Source organism: Tamandua tetradactyla, chromosome 1 (genome assembly GCF_023851605.1).
Source record: "Tamandua tetradactyla isolate mTamTet1 chromosome 1, mTamTet1.pri, whole genome shotgun sequence".
Lineage (NCBI taxonomy): Eukaryota > Metazoa > Chordata > Mammalia > Pilosa > Myrmecophagidae > Tamandua > Tamandua tetradactyla.
Window position 1 is genome coordinate 45909141 of NC_135327.1, and position 18876 is coordinate 45928016.

The 18876-nt window shown below is 37.4% G+C and overlaps 1 protein-coding gene across 3 annotated transcripts in view; it reads right to left on the minus strand.

The window, feature by feature from the left end:
* The window catches only part of MACROD2 (mono-ADP ribosylhydrolase 2), a 2249967-nt gene that overhangs the window by 1296891 nt on the left and 934200 nt on the right, over nt 1-18876 (minus strand). The window lies entirely within an intron of this gene.

Below are 18876 nucleotides of genomic sequence, written 5' to 3' on the forward strand. Positions count from 1 at the left end.
ATGAAATAGAAATGAGAATTACACTAACATGCACTTCCTGATAAATGAAAACCTGGTATCATTTTCAAATTCGGTATTTGGGTATTTTTAATAAGAATCTGAATTTTTAAATTTTGATTCATAAGCAAAATTATGCCATTTCTAAGTAGCTTGTCAATGTTTCATACAAGGCAAAGCTTAATCATTATTATTATTTTTTAAAGACTCTAAAACCATTACAGAAGTAAAGCATGCAACATAAGGTTGCCAGATTACCAACCTGGAGAGACCCGACAATCACAGCATGGCCAATTCAAATTTCAGTGATGCCTCTTTAAGCCCTAATGAACCGTAGTGCCCTAATGAGAGGTATCACTGAATCCTAGTCAACCAAGCATAAATTTCACAGAGAAAAAGAAAACTAGGGACCTATTACATCTTAAATAGCAAGATTTGCATCACCCATGTTTGCAGGTTATTATTTTCTTTGGATAAAGGATCCAAATAGTTCCAGCTCTATGGGACTGATACATGTGGATGTTGGTATAATTCAATATGAAATTTGTATTACATCATTCAATATTCTGCATCAATTCATTATAGATAAAGAATGAATCCATCAATTTAATTTTTTTAGGAAATTATAGTTGCATGGTTTTATACACTAAATATACTATAAAATGTTTAATAAAGAACCAAAGGTATTTTGTCTATAGAAAATTAAAGCTGAGACTAAAGAAAACAACTTATTTTTATTTAGGAAAAAATTTCAGAAAATAATATTGGTCACAAGAGTTTCTGAAAACTTATAGATCAGATTGCATTGAAGGATACATATCTTCATCACTTTACTAGTGGTGTTGGCATTGCATGGACTGAGTGATGGGTAAAGTATGTCCAAACAGAGATTACTCTAAATTAATTTCCCCAATACCCCCTCACTTTTGCTTAAGACCTTTAAAGATTACCATTAGAGAACTGCAATAAGAACTTCACTTGCCTCCAAGTAGAAAAAAAGAGTAACATTTCCATACCTAAATATACTGCCTGTAAGAGGAAATCTACCTTGGTGATGTGTTTCTCTTTTGTATGTAGGCACCACCTTTTTCTTTAAGAAACTAATTCTATACCACAAAATGTTAATTATTGGGATTGTAGATAAAATGAGGTCTGGGAGGGTGAAAATAGACTTGTAGATGATTTTTATTGCTCAACAATAAAGTAGAATAAAATGATCTGACTTAGAAATATGCTGAAGCATAGGTTGCATAACCGAGGAGGCACGTAATGTTTGATAGTTGATATAACACAGGATAATGCCCATTTGCATCCCTTTCAAGTGTCAATATCATTTCTTCACCAGGCGTTTCCTGACTCTCCATGCTAGGTCAAGTTCAAACTCCCTCTTTATTTCCTTTATAGCACAAATTTCATTTTGAAGGCATTTGTATAATTATATCTTTCAGGCTTGTCTCCACCTAATGTGTGGAAAGTTCCAGGTGGGCAGGAATCATCCATCTCACATCACTGTTTCATCTTGGGCCTAGCACAGCGACTAATGCCTAGTAAACACTCAAATGGTTTTGAATGAGCAAATGAAGAAGCAAATGGCCATGACATACCAATTAGTTCTAAAAGCAAAGTGAGAATCAGGCAACTTTACACACAGGTGTAGTTCTAGTGGGAATTTTGGTAATATGTCTGTATATTAAACACATATAAATTTTCACTTCTTTTAATAAAAGATTTATATACAGGAATGATCAAAGAAACATTGTTTATTATCACAGCAGTTTGGAATCAACTTAAACCTGAAAGAAAGCAATTAACTTAAAAAGAATTATAGCACATCCTAAAAATGAACTACTACAGCAAATCACATGCACGCCTACAAAATGACAATGCTTTTTAACACCAAATCCACATTACCTGCTAAGAGAAAAAAATCAACTTGCAAATCAGTATGCATAAAAAACACAGAAAAAAAATATATATACATAGGAAAATTATACATGAAAAACTCTGAAAGGATATCAACTATTAACAGAGTTTACCTCTTAGTGGTAAGAACGTATATCATCTTTTTTTCTTCGCTATGTTTTCACTCAGCTTTAGCAATAAGCATACGTTACTTTCATAATAAAAATTAAAATTTTTAAAAGGAAGCCCAGAAAATACCTTCTGACAATAAAATGGTAAAGTGTAGTATTTCTTGCATGTAATCATTTTCTATTTCATAAAAGACTATAAATTATTTTATGTTAATGATTATGTAAATAAATTAGTAATAAACATTAAATATTTATTAAAACGCTAATCAATAATTAGGTTTTTAAAAATTAAATCTCTAACCTCTAACACGTTAAATAAAGTTGAAATTTTGGAAAGGAACCACAATAAGGAATATGTTACAGCAACTTTTTCTTTTGGTAAGGAGAATATGCACATATTAAATTAAAATAACTAGTTACATCGTCCATAAAATATAACTTTTATATTCTTTGGGAATATAAAATCTAGGTAAAAAGGAAATTAAAACTTCTTTTCTATAATTGTGGTAAATGTCTTGCATGTTGATTGGTGACATAGAACAAGAAACTGAAGTAAACTTTGACATCTCTAGGGATAATATCTCCCTAGAAGTTATTGTAAAATGAACCCAGATAGCACGTTGAGCATTCATGTGGTACCTGGAGCATCCTGTTTCATTAATGTGGTTGTTCTATGTCGGGGTTAGATACAGAAAAATCATTTGCTCAAATCATCAATACAGCTGTTACAACTTCCGACTTAATGCAAGTCTCTGGAAGGAGACTAACCACTGTGCAGAGTGACAAGTAAATCCCAAGGATATCAATAACGAGTTCAATAAGTCATTTGATGCCAACTTAATTTTTTAATGTTGTTGGAGTAATCTCCGTGGGGCTTTGGCTGCCTTAAAGTAGTTTTACAACAGTGAATGTCACCGCCATCCAAGGATGTGAGGATGCTAATGTAGCATTCTTCATAAAATGAAACAGGGTTGCTGCTGCCCCTGACATCGTAACAAAGCCCTGATGGATGTGCACTCTACGTGGTGAATTGATTTTGGTTAAGTCCAAGCTCTCATACTATTTTATCCTAATGTGCCTAAATAAGCAGTGTTGACTCCTTAATTTACTCACTTTAACACCAGCAGCTTCCAGGACTCCATTAGCATGATGCCACACTTAGGTTGTCTGCTGAATTGCTAACCTCAAATGTATGAAATCTGAATTCTTAAAATTGAAAGCACTACCAAGAAAATAATTTCTTTTAAAGCCAATAGGAACTGGTGTATCAGCATTTGAACGAGTCATATCCATAAATACTTAAAACAGAGGGTACAGTGAATTAATTGGAAGCTTGCTTTATTGGGTTGATCGTGAGTATGCTACAAATGCAATCCACAGGCCCTAAAGAAGTAGTTTAATGTATTGGCACTGAAAGAAGCCATCATAGAGACAATCATTGAAGGAAATTTAACAAAACTGAACGCAATTCAATAGATAAATGAATTCTGCCAAAAGCAAAATAGACTATTAGGGTCTGGAGTAGTTTGGAAATAAACAGTAAGTTCCATAAGAAAATAAAGTAAAAAGGAAGAGGGGGAAAGAATTGCTGCAAATAAAACAATCGGCATTTTAAAACAAACTGAAAATATACACCAAAATAGAAGATTATTTTAACCAAGGCAAAACCCCAAAGAATTCCTTTTATGGATATTTACATGCTATGCAGCGGCCATGGGAGATACAGCAATGCATGTCTTTTTGGGGGAATATAAGAAATCTATTTCTTTAGAAGTTAATGCAGTGGTGTGTGTTTGGGCCTTGTTTCATTTTATTTTATTTATCTGGTGTTTATGTCCCAGTGTTTGGTGGTTGTATTTTATCACTGAGTAATTTGAGCAATTGCAGGGTGACATATTCAGTCAATTTTTCCTTCCATAAAGTTCAGTGTTTCACTGCTTTTAAAGGCAGCAATTACTTTTATTGCTTTGGCAAAACCAAATACATGATTTACTCCAATTCCACATCTGTATAGGTAATGATGGATCACAGCCCTTCACTACAACCCAAACCGTGGCATTATAAAAGCCTACCTCTTTCAGTTTCTCAGAAAATTAAGTATAAAATTACCATAGGGCCCAGCAATCCCATTTCTAGGTATATAATCCAAAGAAGGGACTCGAACAGATATTTGCACACTGATGTTCACAGTAGCATCATTCACAATTGCCAAAAGATAGAAGCAACCCAAATGTCCATCAATGGATGAATGTTTATACAAAATGTGTATTTATACATACATACATACATATATAATATACACACATACGTACACACTATGGAATATTATTCAGCCCTAAAAAGGAATTAAGTTCTGAAACATGCAACATGGATGGACCTCGAAGACAGTATGGTGAGAGAAAAAAGTGAGATACAAAAAGACAAATATTATATGATCTCACTAAAAAGAAATAATTAAAATAGGCAAACTCATAGAATTAAAATCTGGAATATCGATTACCAGGGTTAGGTTAAGTTGAGGTATGGAATAGGGAGCTAGGCTTAAAATGTACAGTTTCTATTTGAGAACATGGAAAATTTTTGTAAAGGATAGTGATGATGGTAGCACAACATTGTGAATGCAATTAACAGTACTGAATTATGTATTTGAACATGGTTAAAAGGGGAAATTTTAGGTTGCATGTATGTTAGTAGAATAAAAATTAAAAGGAAAAAAAGGCCTCCTTATTGGAGCTTAGCCTTTGCTTGTAAATACAAGGCAAAGGTCCAATTAGTGATTCAGAGGAAAATGGGAGGGCAGCCTTTTGTGCATAGGCACCTCTGTTCAAAAACCTAAAATCCATAATGAGCCCTGTGTAACACGATGGATGATCTCCTTTCAGACAAGCCCAAATACCAGGGCACTAATGAGCAAGAATTTAAATTGTGGAGGCCATGAATGAAACAGGTTATTGTGAAAAGAGGCTCATATTAAGAGATTTAAAAGACTTGGCTAGCTCTGTTTGGCCTGACAGGTCTAGCTAATTAATCAAATGCTTTGATAGTAACTAACTTCTCACATTTTAAAGGGGAACTCTGATCTGTCAAAAGGCGAAGGAAAAGAACAATCTTGACGCTGCTTAAGAGACAAGGAATGGAATTCCATAGCCATGTGCATGACCTATGCTTATTTTGACAAGGGTGATCCAGTAAAAGCTCTGATATCTGGAACACACTGATTAGAAAGCATTAAAATTAGCATATTTTAATGCCCCTATTACAAGTATTTATTCTAGGAAAAAATGCCAACATGGAGGCAAAGACTTGAGAGGCTATTATCACTGGTCAGGTTCACTGAGAAGAAAGAGAGCTTGCAATGAGGCCGAACACAAAGGAGTGGGTCTCTATCTTACCCCAAGCCCCATGGCTGGGGCTTCCCTTCTATGGCTGTCACTGCTTGTGTCTCTGTGGTACCAGGAGCTGTACTGGTTAATTAGAATGTCAAGCCTCTCTTTCCCTTGTTCTCAATTCAAAAACAACATATCAGGTGGCAAGGCTTTTATTGTGCTTAGAGTCAAAACACACACGGCAGATGTGTCTGCAGAATTTACAATGGGCCAACTGATTAAGAAGGCAGCCACAGATCAGGAAAAAGGACAGACTTTGGAGGCATTGATATCTGGGCTCTAATACAGAGTCCAACCACTGTGGGCTATTTGACCTTCGGCAGGTCAGTTAAGAATTTTTGAATCTTATTGTTCTTATCTGTAAAATGGGGGACTAGTGATATCTTCTTTGCAGGCCAATTATCAGTTTAGAGACAGTGGCTGGCATATAGTCACGGCTTAATAAATGGTGGCTATATTTTTCCTTTTATAACTCTGTGGTAGGAGTCACTTTGGTGTCCCTCAAAGACCCACAGCTCTTGTTATTTAAACACCATGGATAGTCTCTCTGGACCCTGGCCTTCACCATGGGACTAGCATTGACCAAACGGGCATTAACAGAGGCTTGATAAGTACTTGCACATAGGGGTTATTCCACTTGGAATGCTTACTCTTCAGGAGATACCACTGAGATCAGATGTCGTTCTTTGAGAAGCCCAACCTAGCCATGTGGAAACACCACACAGGAGAACTGGACTCCAGATTATAGCCTGCAAAACCTTTGCAGTCAAGTGCATGAGACCATTATGAGAGTGGATCCTCCAGCCTTTCCAGTTGAGCTACTCCATCGGATGAAGTTGAAGAATAAGCCATCCCCACTGAATTTTGCCCGAATTGTAGAATCATGAGTAAATAAATGTGTTTATTGTAAGCCTCTATGTTTTGGGGTGATTTGTTAAGCAATAGGTAACGAACATTTGAACACCTTTTCATCATCTGCTACTGATTACTGACTCCCAAGAATTCCATAGCTCGCTTTTAAATGATTGTGGACTAGGCAAACATATTTTGAGACCTTCAGGATTGTATAATTGTTCATGAACACTGGATTGGCTTTGAAGACTGACTGAACAATGCTAGACCAAGTATAACCCTCTCTCTCTCTCTTTTTTTTTTTTTTTTTTTGCATGGGCAGGCACTGGGAAACGAACCCAGGCCATCGTGGCAGGCGAGAGCTCAGCCTGTTGAGCCACCATGGCCCTAATCTTTTCTTTTTTATAGGAGATCTGAATAAAAGAAGTTGCCAAATAAGTGATTCTCTATAAAACAAATTACCCTTTTGGAATTTTTCACATAATTGTTATAATTTTTTATATAAGTTTTTGATCCTAGTATTTTTACCCCTGTGGCCACTTTTGTTTTAGACAAATTTTAGTTGTCAATATGTCAAATTGCTAACTGGCTCATTCATATCACTTCTTTTTACTTTCTGTAAACAAATATGAGAAGTACTTGTATTTTTGAGTACTTTAAGTTTGTTTTCCAATATCACAATCTGAAAGCAGTGATGTGGCAAAAATTACTATTATCTACTCCACATCTATTCCCCCCTTTCTCCTTAGTAACAGAGCCTCAAATAGATATTATACTCAATTAAAATTTTAGAATTACAAGCCTCCTTTGCATCAAGGTATGGCCATTTGAGTGAGTTCTGGCTAACAAGATATAAGCAGAATTGACACACGGGATTTATAGAAAGACTCCTTAAAAACACGAGGACAATCCTTTTGACCCCCCTCCTTTTGTTGCTTCCTTTTGTCCTGGGAGGCCAGGAGCCTCAGCAGCCGTTTTAGACTGTAAGGTGACTTGCAGATGAAAACCATGTGCTACAAAAGTATAGAAAGGCAAAAGGATGCCATGTCTCTGATGACAGTGTAGCTATGATACCAGTCCTGGACTCCAGTGGTTGTACTTATTTTATGTGAAGCTAAAAAATTAACTTCTACCATATTTAAAGCTATTATTATTTTAGATTTCTGTGACCTAAGCATTGCTCTACATGGATATAAAGACAGTTTTGACTTTAGCCTCAGGTTAAAAAATTTTAAAAAGAAAAAAATATATTTAAAAAAAAGGAAAAAATATATATATGTGTATATTTATGAAGACCAACCATTCATAAAGAGGGGGAAATTTGCTGCTGGAAAATCAATATACACTATATAGAATCTAGCAAAAGTTCATGCCTTCTTTCTATAATTTGTTTTATGTACACAAAGATGAACAACACAACAACAGTCATAGAATCATGTTGCTATAATCCTCTGGACATGGAAAGGCACAGGTAAGCCATTCATCACTGTAATGTTTCTTCAATGGTCTGGCTCTGTCATTAAATATACTTTGAAAAGATTCAGCTAAAGAAAACAGAAATATACATTCCATACTATAAACGAAGTGAAGCAATTTGTTTCGTTGTAACAAAATGGTGGCACTTTTTAAAAAAATTTAAATTGCTGAAATACATATATTCTGTACAACAAACTCTAATTTGAAATAATTCATAGCTTCACTAATGACATGGATAGGAGACAGAGCACAAGTAGAGTCACAGACTAAAACATAGCTTCACAGTGAAAGATTATATTTTCAACAAAATATTCAAATGCCTTGTTTAAGTGAAAGGTTTAACCTTGCAAGAAATACCCTTACACCAATTGTTTTCCTAGTAATCACTGAATTACAAAAAAAATCCCAGAAGAAGTTTTGACTTTTCTAAGTCCTGAATGTCAAGCCATAGCTACTGATGTAGTATCACAGCCCAGCAAATGGGTTGCCAAAAGTGAAGTGGAAGAATGAATGTGTATTCTGTATGACAGAGTTTACTATAAGGAAGAAAATCATATAAATTACATCTACTATGTTGAGAGGCCCAAATACCCTAAAATTATATTTTAAAAGAATATAAGATATGTTGTTCTATAGTATCTACTACAAACAAAAAAATTAAGTCACTTTATTTTTTGATGAGTGAATTTCCCCACTCTTTCTGTTATGTTTTTATTAAAGTATTTTCTTAAAACTTGGTGGTAGCCTTTTGAATTGACAGTCTGTTTGAAACTGTTATTTGGTCAACTGTTAAACTGTTTTAAGTGGAAAGGTAAGAGTTTCAGTGAACTACAATGGTTCTCACCAATTTTCACGAAAGCTTTAAAGGTATTTACAATTCTTTCTTTTTTTTAAACTTTTTTTTGCTGTATAGTAGAACATATATACAAAGCAAACAAATAAAAAAACAATAGTTTTCAAAGCACTCTTCAAAAAGTGGTTACAAGATAGATCCAAGAGTCTGCCATGGGCTACCATATGATCCTCTCATATTTTTCCTTCTAGCTACTCCAGAATATAGGAGGCTAGATGGCTTAGATAATTTTTTATCATCACAATTGACATTTTTTCCTTTTTTTTGGGGGGGGGGACAATAACATATATAAAAAAAAGCCATAAATTTCCAAGTATAGTACCACAATTAGTTGTAGAACATATTTCAGACTTTGACATGGGTTACAATTTCACAATTTTAGGTTTTTACTTCTAGCTGCTCTAAAATACCAGAGACTAAAAGAGATATCAATTTAATGATCCAGCGTTCACATTCATTTGCTAAGTCATATCTTCTACATACAATTTCACTATCACCTTTGATCTTTCCATACCTCTCATTGGGGTTGTTTGGGCTATGGCAATTCTAAATTTTTGATACTGGAAGGGTCTGTCACTAATATGAGGTAGGGAGACGGAACTACCTAATGTTTTGGAGAGGAGTTATCTGGAGCAGGGACCCATCTGGAGGTTGGAGGTTTCTGGAAAGTTACTGTAGTGCCTGGAACCCTTGTGGAATCTTATAAATTGCCCTAGATGTTCTTTAGGATTGACTGGGATGGTCCTGGTTGAGGGTTGCCAGGGTATGAGAGGTAGCAAGGTCTACCTGAACTTGCCTAAGAGCATCCTTCAGTGTACTCTCGACTCTATTTGAACTCTCTCTGCCACTGGTACTTTATTAATTACACTTCTTCTCCCCCATTTGGCCAGGATGGAATTGTTGATCCCATGGTGTCAGGTCTGGATTCATCCCTGGGAGTCCTCTCCCACACCACCAGGGAGACTTTCACCCCTTCATGTCATGTTCCATGTAGGGAGGAGGGCAATGATTTCACTTGCAGAGTTGGGCTTAGAAAGACTGAGGCCACACCTGAGCAACAACAGAGGTCCTCCAGAAGTAACTCTTCGGCATGCCTATAGGCAGTCTAAGCTTCTCTGCTACCTACATAAGCTTCACAAGTGTAAGCCTCATGATCAAGGGCATGGCTTATTGATTTGGGTGTCTCTAAAGTTTGACACAGTATCAGGGGATTCCCTGATGGTAAGGTTTAATAATTCCATATTCTTTCTCCTATCCCTCAGAGGACTTTGCCAATACTTTTTGATTATCTGCTTAATATACTCTAGGATGTATCCAGGAAATCCAATAATCTATACAGGATTAAAGGGCCTCTTTCTTATTCTGTGATCCATGTGTTTCAGTTGTTCAAATGAGCTATACAGGTAGGTTGAATTAGATACGTACTACAGAAAATTTCAGTTCCAGACTAAATAAACCTTTCTTCCATTTTCTTCTAGAAGCTTTATGGTGCTAGTTCTTATATTTAGGTGTTTGATCTGCTATGAGTTAATTTTTGTGTAGGGTGTAAGCTGGGATCCTCTTTCATTAACTTGGCTATTGATACCCAGTTCTTCCATGCCCAGTTATTGAAAAGACTGCTTTGTCCCAGTTCAGAGGATTTGGGGGCCTTGTCAAAAATCAGTTGACCATTGATTTGGTGGTCTATTTCTGTACTCTCAATTCAATTCCATTGGTCAATGCTCCTGTCTTTGTGCCAGTACCATGCTGTTTTGACCACTGAGGCTTTAGAATAGGTTTTTAAGTCAGGGAGTGTTAATATTCCAACTTTGTTCTTCTTTTTTAGCATGCTTTTAGTTATTTGGGGTCTCTTTCCCTTCCAGATGAATTTGGTGGTTAGCTTTTCCAAATCTTCAAAGTAGGTTGTTAGAATTTTTATTGGTACTGTGTTGAAGCTGTAGATCAATTTGGGGAGAATTGACATCTTAACTATATTTTTCCTATCCATGAGCAGGGAATGTCTTTCCACCTATTTAGATCTCCTTTGATTTCTTTTAGCAATGTTATATAGTTTTCTGTGTACAAGTCCTTAATGTCCCTAGTTAAGTTCATTCCTAAGTATTTGATTCTTTTAGTTGCTATTTTGAATGGAATTTTTTCCTTAACTGACTCCTGAGCTAGCTAATTGCTTGTATATACAAATGTTACTGATGTTTGCACATTAATTTTATATCCTGCCACCTTGCTGAATTTGTTTATTAGCTCAAGTAACTTTGCTATAGCTTTCTCAGGATCTTCCAAGTATAGTATCATATCATCTGCAAATAATGAGAGTTTTACTTCTTCCTTTCCAATTTGGATGCCTTTTATTTCTTTGCCCTGCCTGGTTGCTCTAGCTAGAACATCTAGCACAATGTTGAATAATAGTGGTGGCAGTGGGCATCCTTTTCTTGTACCTGATCTTAGGAGGAAGGCTTTCAGTCTCTCTCCTTTGAGTATGACGCTGGCTATTGGTTTTCCATATATTCCCTTTATTGTATTGAGATAGTTACCTTTGATTCCTATCTTTTGAAGTGTATTTATCAGAGAAGGATGCTGAATTTTGTTAAACGCTTTTTCAGCATCAATCAAGATGACCATGTGATTGTTTCCCTTTTGATTTGTTAATGTGCTGTATTACATTAATTGATTTTCTTGTGTGGAACCATTCTTGTATTCCTGGTATAAACTCCACTTGTCATGGTGTATAATTCTTTTATTGTGCTATTGAATTTGATTTGCTAATATTTTATTGAGAATTTTTGCATGTATCTTCATTAGGGAGATTGGCCTGTAGGTTTCCTTTCTTATAGCATCTTTACCTGGTTTTGTTTAAAATGACATTAGTTCCATAAAATGAGTTAGATGAGTTCCTTTTTCCTCAGTTTTCTGGAAAAGTTTGAGCAAGATTGATTTTAGTTCTTTCTGGAATATTTGATAAAATTCCCTTGTGAAGCCATCTGTCCCTGGGCTTTTCTTTGTAGAAAGATTTTTGATGACTGATTGAATCTCTTTGTGATTGGTTTGTTGAGATCTTCTCTTTCTTCCTGCATCAGTGTACTTGTTTGTGCATCTCCAGGAATTTGTCCATTTCATCTAAATTGTCTAGTTTGCTGGCATGTAGTTGTTCATAGCATCCCCTTATGATTTCTTTTATTTCTTCAGAGTCTGTGGTAATGCACCGCTTCTCATTTCTGATTTTGTTTATTTGCATCCTCGCTCTTTTTTTCTTTGTCAGTCTTGCTAGTGGCCCATCAATTTTATAGATTTTCTCAACGAACTAACTTTGGGTTTTATTGATTCTTTCTGTTGTTCTCTTGTACTCCCATTCATTTATCTCTGCTTTAATCTTTGCTATTTCTCTTCTCCTATTTGCTTTGGGGTTAGTTTGCTGTTCTTTCTCAAATTCCTACCACGTTTGCAGTTAAGTCCTCAATTTTTGCTCTTGTTTTTTAATATAGGCATTTAAGGCAATAAATTTCCTTCTCAGCACAGACTTTGCCACATCCCATAAGTTCTGATAAGTTGTATTCCCATTTTCATTCATCTCCAGATGACTGCTGATTTGTCTAGCAATTTCGTCTTTGACCCACTGGTTGTTTAAGAGTGTGTTATTTAATTTCCATGTATTTGTGAATGCTCTCATTCTTTGGTGGTTACTGAGATCCAGCTTCATCCCATTGTTATTGGACAAAGTGCTGTGAATAATTTCAATATTTTAAATTTATAAAGATCTGTTTCATGCCCCAGCATATGATCTATCCTGGAGAATGTTCCGAGAGCACTAGAGAAGAATGTGTTTTGGGGTACAATAACCTATATATGTCTGTTAGTTCTAATTCAATTATCAAGTTATCTAACTTTTCTATTTCTTTGTTGATCTTCTGTCTGGTTGTTCTATCTATAGAGGAGAGCGGTGTATTGAAGTCTCCTGCTATTATTGTTGAAACATCTATCGCTCCCTTCAGTTTTGCCATGTCTGTCTCATGTACTTTGGAGCACCTTGATTGGGAGCAGAAACATTTATGATTGTTATATCTTCTTGGTGAATTGCCCCTTTAATTAGTATAATTATTTATTTAATATATAGTGTCCTTCTTTGTCTTTACATTTAAAGTCTATTTTGTCCAATATTAGTGTAGCTACTCCTGCTTTCTTTCAATTACAACTTGCATGGAAGATCTTTTTCCATCCTTTCACTTCAATCTATTTGTATCCTTGTGTCTAAAATGAGTCTCTTGTAAGCAGCATATAGCTGGATTATGTTTCTTAACCCATCCTGCCAATCTGTATCTTTTAATTGGTAAGTTCAGTCTGTTAACATTCAAAATTATTACTGAAAAGGCTTTTCTTGATTCCACCATCTTATCTTTTTTATTTTTATTTTTTGTGTGTCACATCTATATATTCTTTTCCCTCTTTCTCTTTGTATTCTTTAAATTACCCTTAGTGGTACTCTTCAATTCTGTGCCCTCCTCCAGACCTCCCTCTTCTAGCAGGCAGAACTCCTTTTAGTACTTCTCGTAGGCCTGATATCTTGTTGACAAATTCTTTCAGGATTTCTTTGTCTTGAAAGCTTTAATCTCTCCCTCAGTTTTGAAGCAATTTGGCTGGGTGCAGAATTCTTGGCTGGAAGTCTTTCTCATTCAGGATCTTGAATATATCATACCACTGCCTTCTTGCCTCCAGGATGCTAGTTGAGTAGTCTGAACTCGATCTTATTTGATTTCCCATGTATGTAGTAGATTGTTTCTCTCTTGCCACTTTCAGGATTTTCTGTTTCTCTTCAACATTTGACAGACTGATTAGTATGTGCCTTGGGGAAGGCCTATTTGGATGTATTCTGTTTGGAGTTCTTTGAATTTCACTTGACTTGTACATTTATGCCCTTTATGAGGGTTGGGAAGTTTTCCCCCATTATATTCTCAACTACTCTTCCTAGCCCTTTACTCCTCTCTTCGCCTTCTGGGACACCAGTGATTCTTATATTTGTGTGCTTTGTTTTGTCTGTCATTTCCCTGAGTTCCTATACAATTTTTTCCATCTTTTTTGCCATTTGCTGTTTTGATTCTTCAAAGTCAATTATCCTGTCCTCTATATCACTTATTCTTTCTTCTGTCTCTTCAGATCTGGTGTTGTATACCTCTAGTATGCTTTTTATTTGGTCAATAGAGTCTTTAATCTCTGTGATTTCTGCTATTTTTCTATTTATTCTTTCAAATTCCTCTTTGTGCTCTTCTACTGCTTCTTGATCTCCTTTATGTCATTTGCTATCCCATTTATTTTATTGAGTAGAGTTGCATGAATATCTTTGTTGTTCCAGTGTCTGTGTCTCCTCAGGTATTTTAATTTGGTCATTAGGCCAGGCTATATCTGTCTGCATTGTGATATGCTTAGTGATCTACTGTATTTGTCGCATATAGATATCTTGATTGATTTACTTTGGGAGTTGATTTCTCTGTGTTTGTGGGACGGTTGTACAGTAGGGAGCTGGGCATGGGGTGGAACACTCAGCACAGTGATTTGTTTCACGGCAGATATGGGTGCAGGTTGGGAATGTTACCCTGGTGCTTGTGAATGTGGGTGCCCAGAGGCCAGGTAGGATGTAGCTGTGCGGGTGCACCAGTCTGGGGGATGTAACCCTGGTGTGTGCTGGTCTAAGGCACAGGGCCCTTTGTGCGCATGCACAGAACTGTGGAAGCAGGTCAGCATTATGCCTTCATGGATTGGAGGCAGATGGGACCCGGCTGTGCAGGCTGGCACTTTCTCAAAGCTGGGAAGTGAGGCTGAGGGCTGTGCACATGCATGGTTCTAGGACTGCTATAACGTGCAGTTCCCAGAGCTGTATGATGTGATTGGGGGCCCATGCCCATGCATGGGCCTGGGATGTCATAGACAGATGCGCTGAGCTCAGGGAGGGCAGTATGAAGATGTGCGACACTATGGGCAGGGGGTGAGGGGGCACGGGCGCCGCATAGATATGGAGGAGTTTAGTGCCCACAACCTTTATGTGCTGGCAACAACCTGCAGGGAACAGGGAGGGAGAGGTAGTGCTTGGGAGGGGTGTAGGAGAGGTGGATTGGGCTACACCTGGGGGGGGGGACAGGTACATGCCCTTGGAGCTGGTGGGGTATCGGTGTCTGGAGCACGGGGGATGGGAACAGGTGAGGAGGTTCAGGTGCGTGGGGTGTGGGGTGAGTTGCTCCGTTGAGGGTAGCACGCCCAGGGAACATGGCCTGGCTTACCTCTTAGTCCTGTGTACCCATCCATGCGCTCCTGCGGGCTCTGCCACTCCACACCCCCACACCAGGCTCCAGCTTTCTGCCTCTCAGTTCTTCGGCCTCTGCAACCAGGGCTGCCACGTGTGGTGTAGAAGCCTCTCCCAGTTCAGTCGTACCCCCAAATTGCTGCCTCAGTCACCTTCCTGTCCCTTCTCTAACTGTTCCATGGAGAAGGGTTAATCTCAAGCTGCTCTAGTCAGCCATCTTCCCAGAAGTAGCAGGTAAGTGCAATTCTCAGAGCAAGGATAAGTTATATCATATTCCCAACTAAAACCTCTCAAGTTTTAAAGGATTAATAACTCTAGCTTTGTTCATGAGAATAGAAAATGGGCTCTTAAGGCACTAAGGTACTGGTATGTCCAGTGTATATTTTGACATGCCATGCTGTTCAAAGACATGAGATACCAAATACTTGCCTTATGAATTGATGAATAGACATCTGAACCCTAAAGTGAATATTGAACACCTATTTAAAAGAATAAAAAAAACCCATATTTTTAGCTAAAGACCAACTGTAAGGTATCCATGGGATGAGATGCCCTTACTAGACATAAGTCCTGGCAGTGTAAGCATCCACTGGTAGGTCTCTTATCATGGATGTGCTAAGGGGAGCTGGGGACTGCCAGAGGAGCTCTCTGGGGAGCTGTCACCTACAATTATGTCACATAGGGTTTCAGCATCCTCCCTAAACATCAGTATGGTCGACCAGAGAATAAAATGGGACCATCTGAATCTCCTTGGACCACTCAACAGATCCATTATCCTGATAGCCAGAACGTTGCCTTGAATGATATGAACCTGATATATGGGAAACAACAAGGCAGGAGTAGGGAAAGCTAGCATGGGGCTACCTTAGGAAGTATTCGCTCTGCCACACATAAAAGGAACACTGGCTCTCAACCTTGGCTACAACTTAGAATCACCTGGGAGCTTTAAAAAGTCCAGCTGCCCAGGCTACTTCCAAGACAAATTAAATCAGGATTTTGAGGTATGAGACTCAGACATCAGGACTTTTTTTTTTTTTTTTTTGTAAACGCCCCAGGTAATTCTAATCTCTCTGCCTGACCAAACTCTCCTCTAGCTATTGGGGTCTAGGAAGGTCATCAACAGAGCAGGGAAAGGAAACATGCAATTTCCCCTGGTTAAATTCTGTGATTGTGGGTGTACAATCTAATTCCTGACTGCCAGATTAAGATATTAACCCAATTATGCTCATTTTATTATACTGAAAAAACAGAACCATCATTTTACTTTAATTTGTTCAACTGCTAAAAGAATAATGTATTCCAGTGTCAATATGCCAAACCAAATACATTTCACATGAAAGACATCTATTTATGAGTCTTAGCAAGACTGGAAAACTGCCAATGTGCATTTTCCAGCAGACCTAGGGGGCTTAGCAGGTAGTAAGCTGAGCTGGCATGTAGGGCCCTGTGTTAATGAAAATGCAGAACTCTGCTTTCCTAAGTATTTACGATTGTGAAATTACAGTTTACAGTTCCGGAGCCTTTCCATGCACCTTACATCATGGAGGAATAATGAAAAGCTGATACCTAAGTACCCAAGCATCACGTGAGCACTGTGCAGATGCCGTAGAGAGAAGCGCAGCAGCTTCACCAAATGGAGAACAAACACACAGCAGCACACAATGAATAAGTAAAATCCCCACGAATCAATTCACTCAGGCATAATACCCTAAATCCTTGAAAAAAAAAAAAAAAGAATGCAACAGAAACCTATTTTCACAGTATACTCATGGGTAACAGATGTAGCAAACTAGTTAATGACAACAGACAAGATTAAAATAAATACTAAAAATCACTTTGCCTATATTGATATTACTTAGATGAGAAGTTTGCATATTATAGAAGAGCTCACTTAATTAACCAGGAACATTTTCTTTAATGGTTTAAGCATCTGTGTCTTGGGCCCAATTTTCCTGACCTTTTGAGTAAGTTGAGCTACATGTTCAGCTGAAGATATGACAATAACCATGTCTTTTTATGAAAAGCTCCTTTAAAATTATTAAAGTAAAACAAACAAAACCAAGAAAATAGGAGGAAGAAAGATTATTCTTAATCCCATCATTTTATGATACCAGAACTGTTGCATCTGCATCAGTGAAGCCTTTAGAATTGAAGTGTGGGGTTCTCCTAGATCTTTGGCCAGCAGAAATCATTTTTCCTAAGGGCAAACATCTTAAAGGCTTTCAGAAACTCAGCTTCACTAACATTTACCCCACTGTTCAAACCAGAAGCCCAAGCAATATTATTGTTTTCCTCTCCTTCACTGCCCCCTCACCCAAGTCTTCTGCTTACTAAATTCTAAACATCTCCCAAACAAATTCACTTTTCTCCGCCCTCACCAGCAGCATTTTGCTGTGATTATCAAAATTACTGCCTCATCGCCCCTAGCCTATTATTCTTCAATGTGTTTACCACAGACAGGGTAGCCAGAGGGAGCTTTCTAAGGTGCAAATCATGATGTCACCTCCATGTGGGCTCCCAGTGAGTACGTATAGCATGGCTCCCAGCACCTCCACCTCCTCCGCTTCCTCCTCCAAGTTCCCTCTTGAACTCAATGTAACAGTCATATTATCCTTTCAGTGTTAGAAAGATGCCTAGCTCCTTGGCCAGGAACTCTTCTCTCCTCTCCCCTGCCCCCATTCACACCTTTGGGCTAATCATCTTTTCATTTTCAACTTAAAAGTCATTTTCCCAGTAAAGACTTTCCTGATCTCTAAAATCAGTTTTGTGCTCTGGGTTTGGGCTTCCTCAGCACCTGTTCTTCCCTGTGATGGCACTCATTCCCTGGTATGCAGTGAGTTGTTTAATAGCTTAGCTACCTACCCTACTACACTTTAAGATGTGTGAGGGCAGGAGCGTTCTTAATTTTGTTCATGGTGGTGTGCAAGCTGAGTGTCTGGCCTGTGGTGTATTTCCTAAGTAATAATTGTAAATCAGATGAACGAATCTTGGATTTCCTTATATGGCACCCTTCCTTTCTAATCAATAAGTTTTGCAGTCATGCCTCAGAATGCAACACACCTAGGTTAAAATCCTGGCCAGCTAATTTTGTGATTTTAGACAGGTTAATTAACCTCTCTGAACTTCAATTTCATCAATATAAAATGGATATGATAATCTGCCTTGTAGAACAACTGTCAGGCTTTTAGAAATAATATATGTTCAGTGACACATAACCAGCATTCACTAACATAATAACCACAATTTCATTGCCACCTCTGCAGCTTCTGCTCTGTTCTCCAATATGCCCTGGAAGAAATCTAAGGAAGAATAATGAAAATGCTCCTCAAATAGTTTATCAATACTATTTTGGAAAATTGCATATTTCCATTTCCATTACTATAATTGCGCCTCTCACTCTTGATTAATAAGTGCATTTCCTTAAATATTCTACTTTTAATTTCAATTTTATCAGTACAAATTCATTCAAATAATAGTCATTGCCCTTCTTCCATGTGTGTGGAATATGCTAGTGGACTTCCTTTAGATGAAAGTAAAATTTTGAGAACATCCCTGTGTTTTTTCTAAGTAGTCTCAGGGTTTTCCCATTTGAAATATTTAACAATTATCTGAATATTACAGCCAGAAAATACAGTGATTATGATAGTTTTTGGGATTGACTCAAATACCCTACAAAAAACGTTCAAAATTCAGTCTATATTTCTGTGGATGTGAGCCATTTGTAAATAGGACACTTTGAAGACGTATTATCAGCTAGGGGGTGGATTCACTTATGAAAAGGATCTTCTCAAATCCTATTTAGGTGTGATCAAACTGAATCAAGATGAACATTTATCCATATTACTGGAGCCCTTATAAAGAGAAACCACAAATTAGGAAAAGTCATAGGAAGAAGCCAGTCAGTGGAAACTGGAAAAACAGACACAAGGAGTGAGAGAGCTCACTATGTGGTGAGAAGCAGGGATGCAAGCCAAGGAACTCTAAGGATTGCAA